Here is a 22,821-nt window from a genome sequence, read left to right on the forward strand (position 1 = left end):
TCCTACTTCGAGTGGATGCAGTTGGAAGAGGACCACCAGACAGCCTGGAAGGAGAATATGTCCTGGAGAAATCCAAGCCCGGACGTCTACGACCAGTTGTAGCCGCTGGCACCTTTCAGTGTCGAATACTTTCTAACCACTTTGGCGAAAGAATGGTATGAGGAGACTTCTCAGCTTGAACCGGAGAGCCCTCCGGTGTAACCTGGATGATAGTGATACCAGGAGATGAGGACACTTCTCGACGTCGACCGTATCCTCGACGCTGATCTGGCCCTTTCAGGCACATCTTTTGTAGCCACCGCAGGCTCTTTTCCTCTCGACGACGTTACCGATTGTGCCGTCTTCGACGTCGAACGCCTTTCCGGCGAGATGCTTGAGGACTCTCGCCTCTGCGTAGTCCTCGACATTGGACCCTTCGGCGTCGATCGCCCTCGGCACCGGGAATGCGTCCTCGGTCTTCCTCAGGACCGGGAATGTGTCTTTGATGTCGATTGCCCTTGGGCTTTCTTCGCCGCTGACATCTTCGACGTCGAACGCTTCGACGGTTATGGCGACTTAGACCCTATCAGCCAATAAGCTAGTGGTAGAGTCTTAGCTGTCGAACCTCTCGGCGCTGACCTTTGAGAAGAAGGCGGAGATTTAGACAACGACAGATGTCTCGACGTCAATCGGTGTTTCGCCGTCGACGGAGACTTACGTGTCTCCTGACCAGCATACTTCGAGCCCGAAGTAGCTTGCCTCGGCGTTGACTTACTTCTCGGCGAGGGAGGCTCTTGTCTCGACGGCGATCTGTCCCTCGACGAATGTCTTGCCTGTTTTCTCGACGTCGATCTTGACGCAGACGGCACTCGACGTCGACTTACTTCTCGGCGAGGGAGGCTCTTGTCTCGACGACGATCTGTCCCTCGACGAATGTCTTGCCTGTTTTCTCGACGTCAATATTGATGCCGACGGCGAACAGTCAGGAATCTGCTTCTTTTTTGACGCTGGAGATGTAGATCTATGCCGTTTTCTGCGTTCTTCATGAGAGGAGGGCTCTTTGGGAGCAGGAGTGCTTTCAAGGCCACTTTTAAAGTGACTCTTTCCTCTCTCCAGCATGGCATGAAGCTTTATCTTCTCTCTATCACGGAGAGTCCTTCAAGAGAAATGCTGGCAGTAGTAGTATATCTCAGGCTTGTGTGAAGTTGGTAAACACATGATGCACACAGAGTGTGGATCCAATTTTGCCATCTTCTTCCCACAGGAAGGACATTTATTGAATAAAGCTTGCATTTCTGACAGGAAAAAAGATGTTAATTAAGTAGAAAAAAACAAATTTGGATAGAAATAGTCAAAAAGAGACAAGCTCAAGCTCCAGGATCCTCATAGAAGGAGCCGGAAAAAAGAACTAACTGTCACCTGTGGTGCATGATGGGAGCAGGGGGCTTCTGGAGGCCATAAAGGCACGGTGTCCAGGTTCTTGGAATCCTTAAAGGCAGGGTGCCACTGTTTTTTGATACTGTGACGATTTTTCCTCTGTGCAGCCTATGAGCTAATTGCCTGCTATTACTTGCCTTTTTTTCTGAAAATAAAGGGCTGTGTTGGAACACTATTAGAGTGTATGTTCTCTGCTGCAAAGTTTATATTAGAGATTATTTTCTCTTTCTAAAAAAATTCATGTAATTTTGGCATATAAGCCTATTTGAAGTACATTAGGCTGCATATTTGTGTATGTATACATGTATATATGTATGTTTTAGAAGGACTCTGTACTTGTTTGTCTAAACATACACATATATATGTATTTTTATATATGCTCCGGGATCCCGCATGTGGGTGGGGATTATTCCGTGCTTATTACTGATGAGTATTCCCATGGAAGAGAACTGTGTCTTTCACAAAATTGAAGAAAATATGTAAAATAATGCTTTAACTGAGCAATTCTGCCCGAGGCTCAGAATCTTGTATATAACCAGTTGCGCTATAAACCAAATCAATGTTTTTTCCCAACCAAATAAGTAAACAGTATAAAACAAATTGACATTATGCAGAAGAAGGCTTCAGTCTTAAACTTAATGGTCAACACAGATTTCTGCAGCCGGTATATTGTCGTTTTTAGCTTTTTACCAGCTTACAGTGGATCTCTGGGTCATCTGAACAGTGGCAACCCCCAGTAGCCATATAAACTCAGCCCACTATCGAGGACGTTTGCCATACATACTCTTCCAAATAGAGTGAAAACGGCAGCCATTTTGAGCTCTGACACAGTACACCTTTTTTGGCACAAGTAGGTAGCAACATATCAATGGAAGAGGAAAGGCTCAGGTCGGAGCTTAGTTTTAAATTACATTTTTAATGTACGTAGTCTAATCTGTGGGAAAAAAATACACAAAGTGCTATCGCCTCCCAGATATAACTTATGATTAAACAAACACCTACTGATGGACTAAAAGAAATCTTGTATTTCAATTTAACCGCATCATTTCACAAGAGCTGGTTAACATCTGAAGAATCACCCATCATTCTCACTGCACAAGGCCCTATTGTGAGGATGAACACATAGCACTTGTCCAAAATACCCCAAAAGTTGACAACTGGGTTCTCGCTTCCCCTTGGTTCAGCTAAAGCCACCACTCCTAGGGGTCTGAGAGGAGGAAGAAGAGGAGGAGGTTCTAACATCTTTAGTCATTCTTCACAAGAAAAGCTCCCATTAACCCCTTCAGTGCCCATGACGAGCTGGACTCGTCATGGGCTGCGGTGGCGCTGTGCCCATGACGAGTCCAGCTCGTCATGAACTCCACCCGCTAATGCAAGGCGCGGCACTGGGCGGGGAAAGGGGCGGGCATGCAAGGGGTTAAAGGAAACTGCCAGTTGAGGCTCACATACGAAATCCAACAACCACTGGGTCTAATAGTAGGCTATCCCGGCTGAAGAGGGGTGAAACCCCGAAACTGGTCCTAGGATGCTTGTTTCCGATCCAGGGAGGACCTGGCTTGGCAGTTCAGGCTGGATTGTTCCCATGAGGTACAGGGTCAAGACTGATTTGCATATGGCCAGCTCTAAACTGGGGTGGCCTGGTGAGCAAACGAATGATGGATTTAACACAGCTTTCTTGACTAGGTGTGAATGTTTTGATTTGTTCTGCATTCCATCCATCAATTGTGTGTCTTTTGCTTTCTCGCCCTAAGTGCGCCAGGTATGTCCAGACGTGGCTCCTGGGCTCACTGTGCCACTGGAATCAAGCTATCCTGGCTGAAGAGGGGTGAAACCCCGAAACCGGTCCTAGGATGCTTGTTTCCGGTCCAGGGAGGACCTGGCTTGGCAGTTCGGGCAGGACTGTTCCATGAGACACAGGGTCAAGACTGATTTGCATATGGCCAGATCTAAACTGGGGTGGCATGGTGAGCAAAAGAATGATGGATTTACCCCAGATCTCTTGACTCGGGTGAATGTTTTGATTTGTTCTGCATTCTGTCCATCAATTGTGTGTCTTTTGCTAATAGTAGGCTGTTAGAAGTCGCTGGACAACTGCATTAGCTACATGCCCAAAAAAATATTCACCTTGCGATCCATGTTCCTGTGGAAGTGGCTTACCATCAGGTGAAGAACACCAGTCACTGAACATTCAGTGCCACATTTCAGCATTTACTAGAAGTTTGACAGCAATGCCCAGTGCCTCATATGTTATGCCCAAAGCAGCAGTAGAGTAAATGGACTATGGATGGAAGAGTAAACTGTCTGTTTTAGGTGGAGGCCAGGAGGCGGCTACATGCAAAGGGCCCCATCGAGCAGTTTCTGAGTATCTCAGCTAAACACGCTTTCCCAGAACTATGCTTCAACCCAAGAACTCCACTTAAAATAAATTAAAACAGGTTTTCTCACATTATTACCGCTGACTAGACAGACACCTTCGACGTCACCTATCGCAATGAGTGGGCCAACATCTGTGCGATTACACTTACAGTTAACCTCAACTTAGTGCCACTGAAGATTAGGTAGTTTCAATGAAGAATTTTGCTTGAAAATGTATACAACGTACTAATCAAAGAACAGATAGAATTTAGACTGTTAATTGTGTGCGTTGCCAGGATATTTTACTGCTTACGTAATTCGCATGGACCAAATGTTATATTCAGAAAAAAGCGTAGAAAGAGAGGTTATTCTAGGAACTTTTCACAAGAATAATGTTAGTGGGTGAAGGGCCCATAATATTGAACGACCCCCTCAGCTAAACTGTAATCAGGCGCAAACTGACTATTTTTAAATGTGAAAGGAATCAAAACCCTAATTTAGATTTAGGCCCTAATTATTCTGTTTTTCCTGTCACTTGCCCTCAAACAAAGAATCTTTTTCATGTAAAGAAAGAAAAGCAGTTTAAACGTGTGGTTAAACGTGCATGTTATGTTGCACATTTGTACCTGGAAATAACCTACAGCCTGCTTTCAGAAAAAGGTCTAACATGCGGTCTGGCTTAAGTGTTTTTTTCCTTACTATTGTATTCTGGCTGAGAAACTTCTTGTTTTGGAATACGTAACAGGAAACTCGGAGCAGCAATAATGTTCTCATTGAAATCTGTAAGTGTGGTGTGAGAAGTAACGAACAGAAGGAAAAACTGTAGGAAATGTATGTAATCTGGGTCGGACATAATGGAAAAGCAGGAAGCTTATAATATTATAAGACTAGACTCGAAGTGCATGTAAATTGAGACTGATTTGTGCTTCTCTCATAGCACGTCACTCTCCCAGTTGACCTAGCCTGGCATGTACAATAAACCTTTCTGTACTCGCTTTTGTTGCAGAGGTGGTGATTAAATGATTTGCACTGCTTAAAGATTTTTTTCACGAAAATTTGTACATCATTAATGATTCTTCCAACCTGTACCGCTGTCAAGTCAAACGACAAAATAAAAAGAAACAACAGAGACGGTCTGCACATTTTGCGGTTAAAGGGAGATTTAGCAATGAGCTGTAGTCTTCCTATGACTTTGGTCAGCAGAAATACTCCTCCCTTCTCACCCTGAGGGACAGTAGCATACCTTCAAAGACATATGCCTCACCACACACCAAGTAGGAGTCACTTACCAAGCCCAGCCAGATGTCTGCAACATCAGCCACTGTCACCAGCACTTGAACAAGACAGCAGCTATTTTTCATTAAACGTTACGACTTAGGGCAGGCTCATGTATCACGTGGAGATGGAGGTACCAAACCTGCGGGAGAGTGAGGATTAAGCCGTGTTCCCCGGATGGAGACAGAGAGATAACAACCTGTATTGGTTGGACAGTGAGTGGGATTATTACCCCAATGTTTGGTAATTTCTTAGGAGAGTTGGCCGTTTCTTCCAGGAGTTTTGTACTTCTTGTAGGGTTAGGTTTTTTATAGAGAACATAATAGTCCTTTACCTCTCTCACGCTGTTTTTGGGTATGCTACCTATGTTGTACCGGTCATGTATATGTGAGAGAATTGTGTGATATTCGACCTGCTACCGCTACCCATCCTTTACTTAGGCGAAGGTTGTGCTGCAGATGTCCATGTTGTACCTTTGTTGTGAAGTGAAGGTTGGTGTTAAACTTTTTACAACACAGAAGACAACGATTCACATTGCCAATGCTTGTGTTAATTTATGATATTAATGAAAAAGTAAATCCTCACAGAATGTGATAGAGCAGCTTATTTTTGGTGTTACATGTGAATCAAGTAGTGCTTGAATTGAATTCAACAACTTTTTTTTTTTTTTTTAAAGATTTTATTGTGCATAAAAGGGTTACAAACACGGGCCTACAACCACCAGGGCCGGCCGCTAGTAGTCAAAGTGTTCCAGCATATCAGAAAACAATGGCTGGCCCACAGGGGCTCCGCACTATCACAGTAAATCAGACTGCACATAAAGGAAATCAGAATACACACTTTTAGTATAAATAACAACAAAAAAGAAAAATACAAAAATACAACAAACAAGGCGAAACGACTTATGAAGGGCGGCGAACACCAGCCGGGGGAGTCAACACCCAACCACCCGAGGGCGGTCAATAAAAGAAGACCTGAGAGGGAGTGGGGGGCAACGAGAGAACCAAATCTGTACTCCGAAGTACGAGATGCACAAGGAACCCTCAAGGATCAGGGGGACGAGGCAACCCCGGACGTATCTACCAAAGGGGGAGCACAGATAGACCCACGATACGCGTTCCACTGCCCCCAAATTTTACCCCAAGCCCCCGGTTTACCACGGGCCACATACACCGCTTTCTCCCTGAACATGCACCAGTCCATGTTTTCCTTCCAGACGGACACGGTGGGAGGCCGCTGGGAACCCCAAAGCTGCGCAATATCTCTCTTTGCAATCATGTTCCCCAAGGCCGCCCACCGAGCCTGAGCCGCATTGCAGTCATTGGGCTCCCATACATTCAGCACACAACGACGCACCTCCGGCAGCAGAGCGACCCCGGTGACTCGTCTCATAATATCATGCACCCGGCGCCAGTATTCCGCCACCTCGCGGCATTCCCATAGGATATGGAGAAAAGTAGCACTGAGCCCGCAGCCACGCTTACAGAGTCCGTCGTCTGAAAACCCCATCGAGACCAGGCGGGGGCCCGTCACATATACACGATGGAGAATCTTAAGCTGGACCAGGCGGAGACGGGCCGGGATGGCCACCTCCTTAGGGGATGACAGTGCAGTCTGCCAGTCCTCATCGTCCAGCTCCACCCCATCTCCCGTCCATGCCTCCCGAAGACGCACCAAGAGGTCAGCCCGATTGTTTATCAGTTTTTTGTAAATCAGGGAGATAGTACTGTCGGGGACGTGACCGTCGAGTATGCGGTCCTCGAGAGGCGAAGAAGAAGGGATCGTGGTCCCCTCCCCAAAGACCGAAAGCAGGGCGTGCCGGACCTGTGCATAACGGAAGAACTCTCTGTCACTAAGCTCATACTCGCGCTGAAGCGCCGCGAAGGATTTAACCGCACCTTTAACCCACAGGTCCCCCACTCTGCTGATGCCGATCGTATCCCAGCGCTCGAAGCCTTTCGTTGTCCAGAGGCTTCCCAAGCGGTCTGAGTCGAATAGAGGAGTGGCGCACGTTAAACGCTCACTCCAGCCCATCGCAACGTTAGCCGCCTTCCATACACGGACCGCAATCCTGGTAGGGCCCGTAAGGGCCCCACCAGCAGACCGCGAGTAAAGCGCTCTGTTATAGTTACCGCCGGGGAGCAGGAATTTATCCATCTCATATGCCGGGTTCGAACCAGGAGCGTACGTAGCATGATTAATGGCAGACAGCTGGGAGGCCCAATAGTACCGTCTAATATCAGGAAGCGCGATGCCCCCGTCATACCAGGAAAGAGTCAGCTTGGCCAACGCGATACGCGATCGCCCGTCCCAAACCAGTCTCCCCTGCAAACTCTCCACCTCCCTAAAGTAGGCCGCAGGAATGACATCGAAGAAGTTCTGGAGTGCATAAAGGAATCTGGGAAGGGACATCATTTTAAACAGCGCCGCGCGACCAAGCGGAGACAAGGGCAGCTTACACCACCGAGCCGTGTCTGCCCTCAAACGCCGGAGTGGAGACAGGAGATTCTGCTCATAGCGGACCGCCGGATCCAACGAAACGTACACCCCCAGGTATTTAAAGCCGGACTGAGATATTTGGAGCGGAAGCCGAGGCGGCAAGAGAGGAAGACCACCAGAGATAGGATACACACAAGATTTGGACCAGTTGATTATCAGACCCGAGTTTTTCCCGAAGGAAGTAAGGACATCAAAGAGAACATTGAGCGACTTCCGCGGTGAGGTGAGATACAAGAGAATATCATCCGCGTACAATGAAACCCGATCCTCGAAGCCCGGGGCCCACCGGAGCCCTCTAATCGAGGGCTCCCAACGGAGCCAGGCAGCGAGCGGCTCCAGGGCGAGAGCAAAGAGCAGCGGGGACAACGGGCACCCCTGTCTAGTTCCCCTCCCGAGAGCGAAAGGCCGAGAAACCCGCCCATTGACAACCACCTGAGCCATTGGTCCAGCATAAAGGAGCTTCACCCAGCCAAGGAACCCCTCCCCAAACCCAAACTTCGCCAAGACGGCCCAAAGAAATGGCCATTCAATGGTATCAAAGGCCATCGTGGCGTCTAGGGAAACCAATATGGCCGGTTCAGCCAAGTACTCAGCCCTAGCAAGGACGCCGTGCAGACGCCGTAAGTTGAGAGCGGTATTACGATGTGGGATGAAGCCACATTGATCCGGATGTATCAAGTCACATATAACGCTCAGCAAGCGATTAGCGAGGACCTTAGCAAGTATTTTGGGTTCGGCATTCAGCAGGGAAATAGGCCTATAGGAGGCACAGCGGTCACGTGGCTTACCCTCCTTGGGAATCACTACTATAGTAGCCAGACGCTGGTCGTCAGGAAGGGAACCCCTCTCGAGCGATTCCTGAAACATATGACGGAGGAAAGGCGCGATTTTATCCGGGCGCAACTTATATAGTTCAATCGGCAGGCCGTTGGGGCCCATAGCCTTGCCCGAGCGGAGGGAGCGAATCGCAGTAGCTATCTCTTCGACAGACAAAGGGGCATCCATCAGCTCGCGGTCCTCGACGGATAAGCCGGGCAGGGCAATATCCCGAAGCAGAAGACGAGAGTCGTCCTCATCTCTATCGGACACCGGGGAGTACACTGCACGGAGGTGGTCAGCAAAACACTCAACAATCTCACCAGGCTCAGTCACACACACTCCATCCGACACCCGAAGCTCCGGGACCACACGATTCACTCTCTCCTTCTTGTCCAACCAAGCAATCAGCTTAGCCGCCTTGTCTCCGGCGTCATACAACCTGCCCTGCTGCTCCCTATATATAGTCTTGGCAGCATCAGTGACGAGAGACTTATATTCAAACTGCTTCAGGCTGAGGGCATGCAGCCCATCCGGGGTGACACCCGCCTCCAAGGCTGCCTCCAGCCCCGATATTTCAGTCTCCAGCGTCACAACCGCCTCTCTCTTGACCCTCTTGGCCTCCACTATCTGGGACAGGGCATGCCCGCGGAGCACTGCTTTGAAAGCTTCCCACAGGGACACCGAGGACAACACCGACCCCTCATTCTCAGAAAAATATTGATCAATCGACTTAATCAGGCTATCACGGATCTTGGGGTCTCGCAGGTACCAAGGGTTAATAGGAGCGATCCGCCCAGCGGACCGCGACCCGGTGTCAAAAAGCAACCACAGTGGGGAATGATCAGAAATACCCCTGGCCAGGTGTTTGACCTCTCGAATCCGAGCAGCCTGGGCCGCGGGCATAAGGAAATAGTCCAGTCTGGAGAGACTCCCATGGGCCCCAGAGTGAAAGGTGTACTGACACTGTGTCGGATGCATTAACCTCCAACAGTCCACCAGACCGAAGGTCTCCAGGAGCCCGCCCAGCCACGCCTGGGCAGCAGGGAGGGCCCTGGGCGGATGACGGTCCAGGTCACCCGAGACAACCGAATTAAAGTCCCCACCCATAAGCAAAAGACTGTCAGGAAGCCCAAGCAACATACGACCCAAGTCTGAGAAGGTGGAGTTCTGGAGGCCCGGGGGAACATAGACCGAGATCAAGGAAAGGGACTGCCCCTCCCACCTCCCAGTCAGAGCCACATAGCGCCCTCTATCGTCTGGGACCACCCTGGTGATCTCCAACGGAAGTGAAGCTCGCAAGAGAATGCCCACCCCTCTCGAACCAGTGGTGAAACCAGAGTGGGCCACAAGTCGATATCCCCCCCGTGTTCATAGCCCGACAAACATTGCCAACCAGATGCGTCTCCTGTAAGAACACCACATCAGGAGTCAGACGACGCAGATATTGCAGCACAACACCCCGTTTGATACGGTCCCCCAATCCATTGACGTTCCAAGACATCAATCTCAACCCGTCCCCCCCCATCCCATCCAGTAGATCAAGGGCCCCCTAGCAAAGAGCTCAACACCCAAGGATGAACCATAGCCAATACTTCGCCTTGAAAACAAAAAACACAAATGCAAACAACCCCACCCACCCACCAACCCCCCCCCAACTCCAACACCCCCCACCCTGCACCCCTGCGGTCCAAAAAACCACCCCAACTTGCAGTGTGCCTGTCGCCCTACAAACCCCATTCTACGAAAAGACCCCGGAGGAGGGAAGGGACCCGTCCCCGCCCGCTCCCCACACACAACATAGTGAAACAAAATGCACAAAAGAAGTAGAACCCAGCCGAACAGTACAACCTGGCAGAGTCCGGGACCATAAGTCACTCCAAAGGAGACCCACCACCCTCGGTACCGGCAGAGGGCCCAGTCCGGTCACCCCGGTCTGGCAGCGAATCCAGCCAGTCACTCACAGTCACAGGAGAGTCAAAAAAGGTAGTCCGATCTTCATGTTCCACTCGGAGCCTTGCAGGATAAAGCATAGAGTACTTGAGACCGAGGTGAAATTCAACAACTTTGATTTTTTTTTTTTTTAATATAGCTGACAAGTGACTTAAAGTCATGTATACATGACAGCTGCCAGTTCTGATGTTTTAGCCAACCTCTGCATACTGGTGTTTTAACCCATAATTAAAGTATTATGAGCAAAAAATATCAGCCCCACAATGCAAAACACATTTGTCTGAAGAGCTGTGGTTGGCAGATGGCACCATATGTCATAGAACCACTTGGAAGAATTGTGAAATACAAAATAAAGTTTAATTCCTCACTTTCTTTAGGTCGAGCTTTAAACTTCTTGCATATACTTTAGTATATACTTCTGTGTGGACTAAAACTCCGTCCACTGCTTTTAATTTTTGTGTTTCAGTGTCCTTAAGAAGTCCTTGCTGGCTAGTGGTTAGTTCTACCTCTTTGTCCCTCCTTTTGTCTTAGTTTCCTCCCAACGGAGCAGGGACTAAGTACTGCATCTTTACACTTTGGTTGCTTATCTGTGGTTTGGGTACTATTTTATAATTTCTTTCTTGCTCGTGTTACACTGCGGAGTGTGTTCAGCTTCAGGCTTGTAGTTATTTGCATTTTATTGCAGCATTTGTCCCACCCACCTCCTCCCAAGCCGCAAAAAAAGACCAGTTGTTGTGCTCCGATGGGAGCTGCTCTGCAAGTGCAGGGGCACTCTCTCGTTAAAGACAAGTGGCTTGTGGCTCAGGAACTCCATTTTTTATCTGACTAGCACTTCCCCAAGTGTTCTGCTTCCCTGGCTCAAGGCGGCGCCCACTTCATCTTTCAGCATTGAGAGGTGTTTTTACTGTTGATTAACATACTTTTAAACTTTAGTTCTTTTTGGAATTTTAGGCACAATGCTGAGACTCGAACCCTCATCCCAAGATCCAAAGCCGGCAGCTCTAGCTGTTACGCCACAGGCTCTCCCCTTCAGCCAACTGCTACTTTTAGAATCATTCCCACCCACCATTTATTCGCGTTGAAGCCCTCATTCCCCTCCCAACCTCCACACTTGTTTATCTAGTATCAACAGCATATTGAGGAAACGGGCTGTGGGGTTTCCACTTTTAGCTTTTATATTCATACCTAACAGACAGCATTCAATCGTATCTCTATCCCTCCCTAGCGTCAGTGTATTACATATTTTATGTATCGTGGACCAGTACAGTGTGAGTCTCGGACAGGACCATAGCATGTGAAGCAAAGTAGCTACCGATTCCTGACAGCGGGGACACACATCTGCCACGTCCGTAAACATGACACTTAATTTGTGAGGAGACAGATATGCCCGGTGTAAAATCATTAGTTGAATAAACTTAAAATTATGAGACACCTTTCTGGGGTATTCGAGTATGACCTTCCGTTCCGTATCTGTGAATTTCCTACCCACGTCAGTACACCATTTGTCTCCAAGAATATGTAGTGGTATTGCCGTGTGTAATTTAATTCCATGTGCTAGCCATTTCGTGAGATGACCACCATTCCCCATGAGGTACTGCATGTGTACCAACTCATGTGTCTGGGGTTCCGTGCCGGTTGACGCCCAAGTGTCACGGACAAATCGCGATATGTGTGCATGCGTCAGGAATAGTGAACTGGGCACTCCCTGTTCTCTTACAAAAGTGGCATGATCTAGGAGCATACCATCTACGAATAGCATTCCTACTGTATCTACACCTACTTCCAACTAGGCCGAGATGCGTCTTTGCGATACCACCACCAGGTGTAAGGGAATACCCATCAGTGGTATATTGGGGGCGTACGGGGTTTGGTGTTTAGTATATCGTAATGCTTTCCTCCAATACATAAGAGCCACTTTTAGCAGCGGAGGTGTGTTCAGTGGTATCTTACTATTTGGTAGAAGTAGCGTGTGGAGCTTACCCTTACTCCACTCCCTCTGGGACATGCCTATTTCTTGCAGAATTCGGCCCACTATCCAGTAAGCCAACCACTGCAGCTGGCAAGCGTAACAGTATGTCTTAAAGTTTGGAACTACCATTCCTCCGTTCTTAGTATCGAGCTGGAGTTTTGACAGTCCTATTCTGCGCCTACCAGGGCCCCAGATTAACTCTATTAATAAGGTGTCTATCATTTTGAAGATATGTGTTGGGAAGAGTATAGGTATGTTAGTAAAATAATAAAGTAGTCTGGGGAGCATCACCATTTTGGAGATCGTTATACTACCCACTACTGACAGAGGTAGTGATGTCCAGAGCCGTATTTGTGAGCGTAATGTGTTGATCGCACGGGATAAATTACCATGAATCATGTTCTCCAAATCTCTATATATTTGAATTCCTAAGTATTTAAAGGTGTCTGTTGCTATTTGAAATATCCATGGTCCAAAGTGCAATGGATTAGGCGATGCATGCGCCTCAAAGGTATATGCATAGGATTTATTGTCATTGATGGAGAGCCCAGACAAACACTGAAACTTCTGAAATACATCTGAAAGAGGAGTGTGATCTCCTTTGAGGTCTTCAAGATATATTATAATATCGTCCGCGTAAGCCGAGACAATGTGAGTTTCGTTCCCTGCATGTATTCCATGTTGTGGCGCCAGTGTGTGTATTTTAACCAGTAACGGGTCCAGAACAAGAATAAATATTAAGGGTGAGAGCGGGCAGCCCCGTCTCGTACCACGAGCTACAAAATATTGTGATGAAATGTGGATCCCGGTGCGGGCACGCGCAGTTGGATTAATATATAACAGTTCAATCCATTCTGTGTAGTAGGAAGGCCATATTTTGGAAAGGTACGGAACATATAGTTCCAGTGCAGTGAGTCAAACGCAGGTCTCAAGTCCAGTGCTATACAGACTTGCGTATTAATGTGCAACGATGCTCTTGTCATCAGTTGATGCAGCCTACGTATATTCAGAGCTGTATTTCTACCCGGTAGGAACCCACATTGATCCGTGTGTATAAAAAGGGATATAAATTGTTGCAGTCTGTTGGCCAGGAGTTTACTTAGTATCTTGTAGCCTGTGTTTAGTAACGGTAACGGCCTGCCTGGCTTCAGCAGAGAGACTACTATGGCCTGGAGCGTGGTGTTAGGCAGCGCACCCGAGTCTAATGACACCCGATACATCTTGTGAAGGTGCAGAGTCAGTATTGCGCTGCGTAAAATTCTACAGGTAGGCCATCTGACTCTGCAGTTTTATTTCTGGGAAGTGCCTTAATCGCCGATTTAATTTCAGCCTCCGTTTATGGGTTTTCCTAATTCTTCCCTGTGTGTCTCCAACAGCTGTGGTAGCTGGAGTTCCTCAAAAAATGCAGGTAATCAATGTCGCATAATGCAGGAGGTGGCGCATAGAGCGTCTCATAGTACACTTTAAATGCTTCATTAATCTAAAACTGGGTATTTACAGTTGTCCCTCCTGGGGTGGTTATTGCTAATATGGGAGTCGTGGTCTGTGTGTTTCGTATTATTCTCACCAGAAGAAGAGGTCCGGACTTGTCCGCCTCTGCGTGTTGCTTTTGTGTGTACAACCGGTAGTCCAGTAGTCAAGTCCTCTAATAGTTCTGCGTGCCGTATATGGGCTTCCTGCAACACACTTGTTTATCTAAGCAGTTGTTTTTGGCGAGAGCTCTGGGCATGTGCGGAGGCGGGATCTTCAGAAACTAAGGGGGCTAGTGTATCTTCCATGTCAACAAATAACTCTGCTTCATGCCGCTTGACAGGTCTGCGGCACAAGGTCACATGACGGAGCTTTGGGAAGCCCTTCAAGTACTTTACTTGACGCGCTGGATTCACGGTACCGCAGCTGGTGGTATATGGCTGAGGGTGTGACATAGAAACCTTTAGAACCATGGCGCGGAAGGGGGCGCGCTGCCCGCCCCAGGTACAGTACTACAACTCGCTTCCCTTGTGTGAAGTTTCCACGCTATTTACTCTTCCTGCAGTTCGACATTGCTGCCTCTCGTGGAGTGGTGTTGTGTCGCTCAAGCAGATGGATCCTATTAGACAACAGTTCAACTTTTTGAGGGGGAATAAAATGTTGACTTTTTATAGCTAAGGATGCACCTTTCTAACAGAACGAACAACATTTTCTGTGGACAGAAAACGGTCCAATCTCAGATAGTTTCTTGAAAATCTTGGCATGCGCCAAGACGCAGAAGACCTCAATGTTTATGACTATGTCTGGGAATAGGGAATTACATTAGCAAAGTTTCCCCCCATTTTGCAGTGTGGACAAATACCCTTCTTCTACAGAGGCTTCGGATTGTTGCACTGACGGCAAGAGGTGTTACTCAAATGTAAAAATAGATAAATATATATAAATAAAAAACAGAAAATTGACAAACCTAACCTTCTCTGCTGAGAGACTCGGGAAATTGTGACCTTCCAGTGATTTCATAAATATAAACACATTAAATAAGGACTTGGAGTGCTTGTCGAAACAAATGCAAAATGTGATCATTTATTTTGGACCCTCTGGCGATTGATGCATTTTAGTAGAAATCAGTACCCTCGCTCAGAACAACAAAGACCTTTTTTTTAATTATTATTTTTTCCCCTTATTTAGTACTAGCCTACCCAGTATTCAGTTTTTTAAGGCGGAGTTATTATAGAAATAAAACAGTTTAATTGGGCATGAAAATGTTTGCAGATCATTCAGTTCTTTTCGGTTGATGATTCTCTACGGTCACGGTCTCTTCTGGTAAGATTGGAGGTGTAGACTATTCGTTTCACGCCAAACTCCCTGTTTTCGTTCCTCTGTGCCAGGTATTTCAAGTCTGACATTGAATGCACCTTTCAGCCTCTCTGCTGCCTCCCCTGCCAGTATATTAACATTCAGGTCATTAAAGCACATCAGAGAACTCTGGGCATTCTTTGAGCTGCCAGGGGTTCTGCTGTGGGCCCTAGAGGAGTTTACCCAAATTGGCAGCCCCAGAACACGTGTTTTCTAAAATAGTCCTTCAGCACAGAAATTGAACAAACAGCTCCTTGCAGATCCACAATTGATGCGGCCACAGATATGTAAACGTAATGTTTGTCTGTAGCCCTCCACACTGGTGCAAGTAGGTGATGTGTGCGGCTAGCTTCAGACAGTCGTGGTCAAGTTTCAAAGCCAAGAGATAAAAGCTTTAGAACAGGCAGGAAGAAGTTGCCAGCATTGCAAGGACAAAAAAAACTAGGGGACATTTTTTATGTTAATTATTTTTTTAAACAAGGTCATTCAGTTGTACATAATGTTTTCTTGGTTATATATAAAGGTCAAATAAATGCTTGTAACACTTTAGTATAATTTTTCAACATGCTGCACAGCAGCCACGCTACTCTACAACACAGCTTAAAAACATTGGCAAAGCCAATAGCTCTGGCAAAATACTTGTATGGTCACAAAAGCGAGACCCATTGGCTATGCCAATGCTTGTTTTTTTCTTGTAGTTTCTTGCAGTGAAATGTTAAACAACCCAGTGGGTGGAAGGTCAGAGCTAGCCTTTCAAATGTTATTGTGAGCATCTCGCTGCTAATGGGCTAACTGTAACATTCACTGGAAAAAAAAAATGCCATGATAAAAGGGGTTGTTTAGCATCAGTGTGAGCAGTAGCAGTTGAACCTGCCCAAAGAGAGACAAAAAATAATGTGTGTATTTGTAAAGCTCACATTCATGGTATCTTGGCGCTGAATAACAGATGTTTATCGTTACCCAATTCAATGGTACACATTTTATCAACCTCAAAAGGATGAAAGGCCGAGTAGAACCGCCAGGATTTGAACCTGTGACCATGAGGCCGATCACAGGCCCCTACAGTGGACGCATTAATTCACTAATCCACCAGACCCAAAAACATTGTGAAAGGGAAAAAAAACAATGTTCCGACACCTTTCTTCTTAACTCGTCAATGGCCTAGAGGTTGGTGTGATTGAAGTTCAACAATGTATTGGGTTCTCTTCAACTACAGCAGCGTGGGCTGCAGGACATGGCGGAATGGCTATGCTCGGTATCGGGTGTTTCCCAGGGAGGTCGCTTTTGTCACTGAGATCCTTTTGTTAGTGCCCAGTTCATTTGTGACAATTATAATCTAGGTTAGAGAGTTATGTTTTTTTCCCCAGGCTTTTATTATCCTAATTTTGCTGAAAAGGTTTTGTTTGGGTAGAAATAAATTCTTATTAGTAAGGTCCACCCTAACCACTGTGTTATGTTCTGAATCCTGAGGTGGTGCTTCCCCCGATCAAGCACTTAATGCCTACCAATATGGATGACATGTGAATCTTACACCTTGTTGTCCCCTTTGTCTTATGTAACTTTTTCTATACACTGATCTACGCACATATGATTCATTGTAACTGTTTGTGTGATGTAAAATGCTCCGACTCTCTACACTGGTATGAAAGGCACTATAAAACAAATACATGTGAGAGAGGGGCTAAGGAGAGATGAGAGGCACTGTTAGAGGTTGATAGTGAGGGAATCACTGAACAGCCCCAATGTAGATTGCTGTATAATGGTGCACAGTACGGTCACCATTTAATATGCTTTAACACCTAATACAATTTAATATATCAATCAATCAGTATTTATAGAGTGTGACTTATTATCCCTGGGGTATCCCAAGGCCCGGTTCTAGCGTGTGGGCCAGACCCACCCAACCATGAGCCTGGCCCACTCAAACATGAGCCTGGCCCACCCAAACACGAGCCTTGGTCCTCGCAGAGATGGCTTAAAAGGCCCATAGAAAATGAGCATTTTAATTTAAAACGTTCCTCCGAACCTTGTTTTCCTTCCTGTTCTGTGAGTTGCGTGATTGGGCCTGGGCTCTTTCTCACATCCACCCCCAATCATGCATCCCCTTTTAGAAAGGTGGGATGTGTTGTGCAGGCACTTTTCTATTCAGTGCTGGAGAAAAGAAGTTTGTTTATCCTGTTTCACCTTTTCTGACCCCTGTAGCGGCTTATCAGATTGGGCTGTGAGGCAGAGTTTTATGAACTGAGTAGTAGAGAAAATGTGTGACACTGTTCTTTTCATTTTTTTTTTAATCTGCAAAGGCTGAGCATACTTTGTGTATGTTTTATTTAAATAATTTTTATTGTTACCATGGCCGTAGATGCAAGACAACAACAAAAATGTCCAGATAACTGGTGATTATTGATTCTGCTGGAGAGCAATTCTTTGTCTGTTGGTAGTTTTGAAATGCAGATAAACTTTATTTTATGTGCATAGCTCAGTGGGTTACTGCCTTTGTCAGAGATTCTTGTTTTATTTGCTGTTCAGAAGTTAAAATCCTTTCATAGGACAGTGACCTACGAACTGTCATCAAAGAGCTGCATACAAACCTGAACGGTATAGTTAGACTTCCCTTTTTTTGTATTGTGATATAGTTAGAACTTCCCCAGTCTTTCATCATTATAATGTTGCTAAAAAGAGTTCTTTTGGGCAGATATACATTTTTATTAGTAAAGCCAACCACTGGGGTACGCTTTAAATCCTGAATTTGTGCTTCTCCAGACCAAACACTCTTAAAATATACTGCCCTCCAGTATGGGTGATGTGATTCCTTCAACTTATAATCGTCATTGGCTTATGTGACATTCCGTATAGACTGATTTACATACTTGTGTCATTATTGTCTCTGTATAATGTGTACATGAATATATATTGAGTATATGAATAGCGCTACAAATAGTATACAACAAATGAAATGCATATGAGAGAGGGGCTAAGGAGAGATGAAGGGCACTGTTGGAGGGTGGTAGTCATGGTATCTGCGGAGAAAGAAGTCACTGGTGGGGTCCCAAAAAATACTTTCACACTAGCGCTAAAGCCGGCCCTGTCATGGCCTTTATGTTTTTGTTTATTTAATTAGCAGTCAAGTCATTAGGGCAACTGTGGACTATTTTAAAGCGTGTGCTAATTATATTTACTGCTATATTCAATGTTTTAAGTTTGAAGGTGATTTTACTAATGTTTTTTACCGGGAATAATGAAAGTGGAGCTGGATGGCGGCTGAAATGGGGCTTGGTCCCAAGGTCAACTATGAGATAAGGTGCACAGGAGAGGGATGGTAGAAAAGTGTATAATCGGTCTGGGAAGTACTTGTGTTGAATCCGGGCCTACTGGAATTTGAGGGTTTGCACTTAGGTCCATACGGTGCTCTTACTTTCAAATAACTGTCCACATGCTCTGTATATACACAGAGTAGATTTGTTGTATTATGGTGACTGTTTGCAAATTGATAGGTTATAATATAGTACTTGTAGGCTACCTCCAAAAGTGACAAATTGGGCCCGCAGTGGCCCACCCAAATGCACCCTTGGCCCACCCAAATAAAAATTGCTGGAGCCAGGCCTGTTATCCCGGCGCTGAGGATTGTTGAGACTCAGTTGAGGAGCCAGAGCTCGAGCCCCTTCCTGAAATTGGCGAGTTGAGTGGAGTGGGAGGTCGTTCCAGGACTTGGCGGCGAGGTAGGAATACGGGTAGGTAGTAGAAAAACGTTTTGTAGGATGCACCATTTTTGCCACTTTTTCCCCAAATTTTCTTGGGGGTGAACTACCCCAAGACCCCTTGTAGTGGTCAGCATCGCGATCAGGGCACAAGTCCTAAAAAAAAGAAGTGGGGGACGCTGACGTCACGACAGGAAATGACATCACGAAAGGTGGCTTGCACCATCAGACTCATTGCCTCCCCTCGCTCACCCCTCAGATGCGATTGCATCGAGAAGTCAGCGCGTGAGCAGCGTTCTGAATGAGCTCCGATCTCACCCCGAGAGGCCAAAGAGTTAATGTGTGGCTCCATTGGCTCCAGTTATCGAACTCTCGGTAAAATAAATGGGAGAACGCCGTCCACCCGCGTGGTACCCCGACTCGAGCCCCGATCACTATGCATCGTATGAGCGAAGGTCTGACAAAATTTGCCATGGCTGCTTTGGGTTACCAGTCTGGTCTTGTAGCAGGCGCTAATCCCCATTGGTTTTTGTATGTTTATAAGATGCTCCTAACCTCATTGTTTACAGATATTCCCTCTTTGACACCCAGCGATAATATTTTGTCAGAAATCTATTTTAGGCTACTAACCTTCACGATTGTATTGCAAAATATGTCATTTCTTTACGACGTGAGCTACTCAATAACACCCCTGTGCGGATGTGTATGCATCTCAACCGAACATTTGTAAAGCGCCGAAAACGAATGCAACACGTTTGAACACGTTCTATCAAGAACTAAATAAATAAACATGAAAGTGAAACGTGGGCTATATAACTGAACTCGTTTTCATTATACATGTTTTTGCCATACAGCAAGCCAAGTCACAGGGCTAGTAATGCACATTAGTAGGACCGCGATCACAGAATAGATGCCAGCGGAGCACTGTACATAACTAATAACTAATCACAGAGCACAGTAAAACAGAAATGCAACGTAAGGATATATGTGGCATTTAAATAATGTTTACACTAACGAATTTACAAGCAAGTTTTGAACAAATTCTGTTTAGAAAGGCGAGAACGTCACTACCTTTGTTAAGTATATTACGAAAACATTCGCGTAACCCTAAAAATACACACGTATTTTCTGACGTCCCACGCCCATACCTGCTGAGTGAACCAACATCACCTAGGGGTTTTCATATAAGACACCTTCCTCTGATATTTTGGAGGCAGCGCATCAATACGGGGTACTGTCAAGGTGAGGTGGAGAATATTTTATCAACAAACGTGACACTACCCCTGAAACACAGATGAAGGACCTCCCATCCAGACGCCCACACCCAGACACGTTTCCAGCTGAAGGCCGTCCCCCTAGAATACCTGTCAGATCCTGGCGGTCCCTGCCGGTCTCTGTGACTCCGGTCACCACTCCTTAACCCGGGCAGCAGACGCACAGCATCCAAGGCCCGCACTCAGCCCTCATGAATATAGGGAGCGGGGGCTCCTGCGGCGTTGATGGAGCGTTAACAGCAGTAGCCGCGGCGGCGGGGTACCTGGGTGTTGGACTGCAGAGTGAACTGGGAGACAGTGTGAAATACGTGGCAGAGTTAGCTAGAGATCGGCTGAAGTGGGTCTTTCTGCTTTCGATTCAATCGCCACGGTCGCTTTTTTCCTGCAACAGACGCCGTCAAAACAGACCCAAAATGGCGGCCAGAGTGACAGGTGCGCGCGCGGCCGCGCTGTCAAAGGCTAGCCACACTCCGAAGCCGGGTGCGCGCCTGTGCTCTAGGGGCGGGGCTAACCATAGATGAATACTCCAGAGGCCGCCTGTGAAAATGAAATTGAAGATGTGGAGGTGGATTTTTGAGGTAAGTTTATTAAAGAAAGTATTAAAGAAATGGAAGCCACACCAAGCGCTCTTCACCTATAAAAAAAAACAAAGGCCAACTGAACAGCTCACCTTTGAAATTCCTAGGAGCGCTAGGAGCTAGTGTGGAACCCAGAGCAAGGGGAAACACGAGACGTGGCATTGAACATTTCACGGAACAGGTAAATACATCATTATTACGTTATCTTACCTCTTTTTGAACAAATAAGAAAAAAGCAAAACCTAAAAAGAGAAGCAAACAAAATTAATTCATACAAACGGGCGACAGCACAATATTCGGCGGGCACATATTGCTATAGACACGATTCGGAGGCTGGACCTGCCAGTGACTCTTCTTTCGGCAGATATGGATAGGGCTTTTGATTCCCTTAGTTGGACTTATTTATTTACGCTTTTTGGCCTATTTAAATAAAACTACTTTATACACATATCACACCGTCGGTCCGGGTTGCAGGAGCTGCCTCCTTCACTTTCCCTATTGGGCGGGGTACCCATCAGGGATGCCTGCGGTCGCCATTTCTTTTCGCCCTTGCGATGGAGCCCTTGGCGGCTTAGGTGCGTATCGATGCATAAGTAGCAGGCTTCGATTGGGCACAGGGACTATGGGATCGTATTGCGCTCTACGTGGACAACGTCCTACTCTTCTTGACCGATGTCAATAGGACGGGCCCCAGATTGCTGCGTATTATGGAAATCTTCGGGGAAACGTCTGGTCTATTTATGAACGTTAGTGAATCCATTCTGTGGACACTGGGGCGTCAGGAGGCATTGGGTACCTGGGCCTCTGCGGTGCAGGTTACCGCAGTAGGTATGAAGTATCTGTGTTTTTTTCTGTCTGATTTGTCTGGATTTTCCTGGGACCGCAATGTTGTACCGGTTTGGGCACGTGTGCGTGACGAGTTGAGGACCTGGTCTCATATGCCCCTTTCTCTTCCAGGTCAGTCGGCCATCTTTAAAATGGTCTCGTTGCCACGTCTGCTCTACCAACTACAGAATTATCCCTTCCCTGTTAATTCCTCTTGGTTTCGCCAGGTTAACTCCGTCCTGGGACAGTTTCTTTGGGCAGGAAGGGCACCTAGAGTAGTGTAATCACTTACTTATCATTCCGCCCCCGAGACAACGCTCACCACGTTGAAAATATGCGAATAATGACAACATAAGTGTCTTTTTAAGGAACAGGGCTACTAAGATGGTATAGCTCCTGTGTGACGAGGTGGATAGCTGGTACGAGGGGCCTTGGCTACTACCGGTCACTGGTTGTTCTTATCAAGGGTCCAGATAAGGTGGACGAAGTCCTCGTGCCCTGAAGAAATTGCCACTACAATAGACAGGCAATGAAACATGTCGGCTCAACATAATTTGGTCTGCTAACATGCAGTATGTTTTTAGTTTGAATAAGTCCACGAGTTGTGAATAAAGTGGTCTGCTGGTGACTGTGGGTTTATTTCAATTTTAATTATACGTGGTTGAAGTGTGTGATGCTGTCACATATTTTCACCAAGTTCACTGGTTTTCTGGACACCATTTTGTTTTGTTTTTTACAAGGTAGCGACCTATGATGATAAAACGTGGGCAGAACTGGTGATATTTAACCAGCAAGCTCACTGCGGTGGTGCGCAATTGAGGTGCTACCTTGTTTTAGCACTTTCTTTTCACAATTTTACACATGGTTGTGTTATATACACCTGTTAATGCATGGGGCATTTCTTTGGGAACCCAGTGACTGTTGACTTTTGGTTTGGTTCTTTTAAAATAAATATACAGCTATTGTGAGGAGGGACAATTCTCCTAAATCAGTTAAGGGAGATTGTGGAGAAAGAAATTCCCACTCTCAAAGTAAACACAAAGAATCGCCGTGATGACAGATTAGGTATTTTTTGTTATATTGTTGATTTGAGTGGGGGGCAACCTAATCGGCAACCTAATCTATTCTTTTCCCCTATAACTCCTTGATGTTTGGATTGGAGGGTTTCCGAGACTGGGATAATATTGGGATCTCTACCTTAGGGGACGCAATGCGCGGCACGGTTATAAAATCTTTCCAGGATCTCCAGCATGAATTTCAGATGCAGAAAACACAATTTTACAAATACTTGCAGTTTAGGCATGCCATCCTTCCCAGCGTTGCAGATTTGGAGTCTCTTC

The 22,821-nt window shown here is 46.4% G+C and overlaps 1 protein-coding gene across 1 annotated transcript in view; it reads right to left on the reverse strand.

The window, feature by feature from the left end:
* FBXL3 (F-box and leucine rich repeat protein 3) overlaps positions 1-20,515 on the reverse strand; it is a 159,162-nt gene extending 138,647 nt beyond the window's left edge. The window contains exon 1 of the mRNA XM_085622052.1: positions 20,169-20,515. The gene's annotated coding sequence lies outside the window, so the exon portion shown is untranslated. The remainder of the gene's footprint in view (positions 1-20,168) is intronic.
* Positions 20,516-22,821: the final 2,306 nt, after the last annotated feature.

This window comes from Triturus cristatus, chromosome 8 (assembly GCF_964204655.1).
Source record: "Triturus cristatus chromosome 8, aTriCri1.1, whole genome shotgun sequence".
Taxonomy (NCBI): domain Eukaryota; kingdom Metazoa; phylum Chordata; class Amphibia; order Caudata; family Salamandridae; genus Triturus; species Triturus cristatus.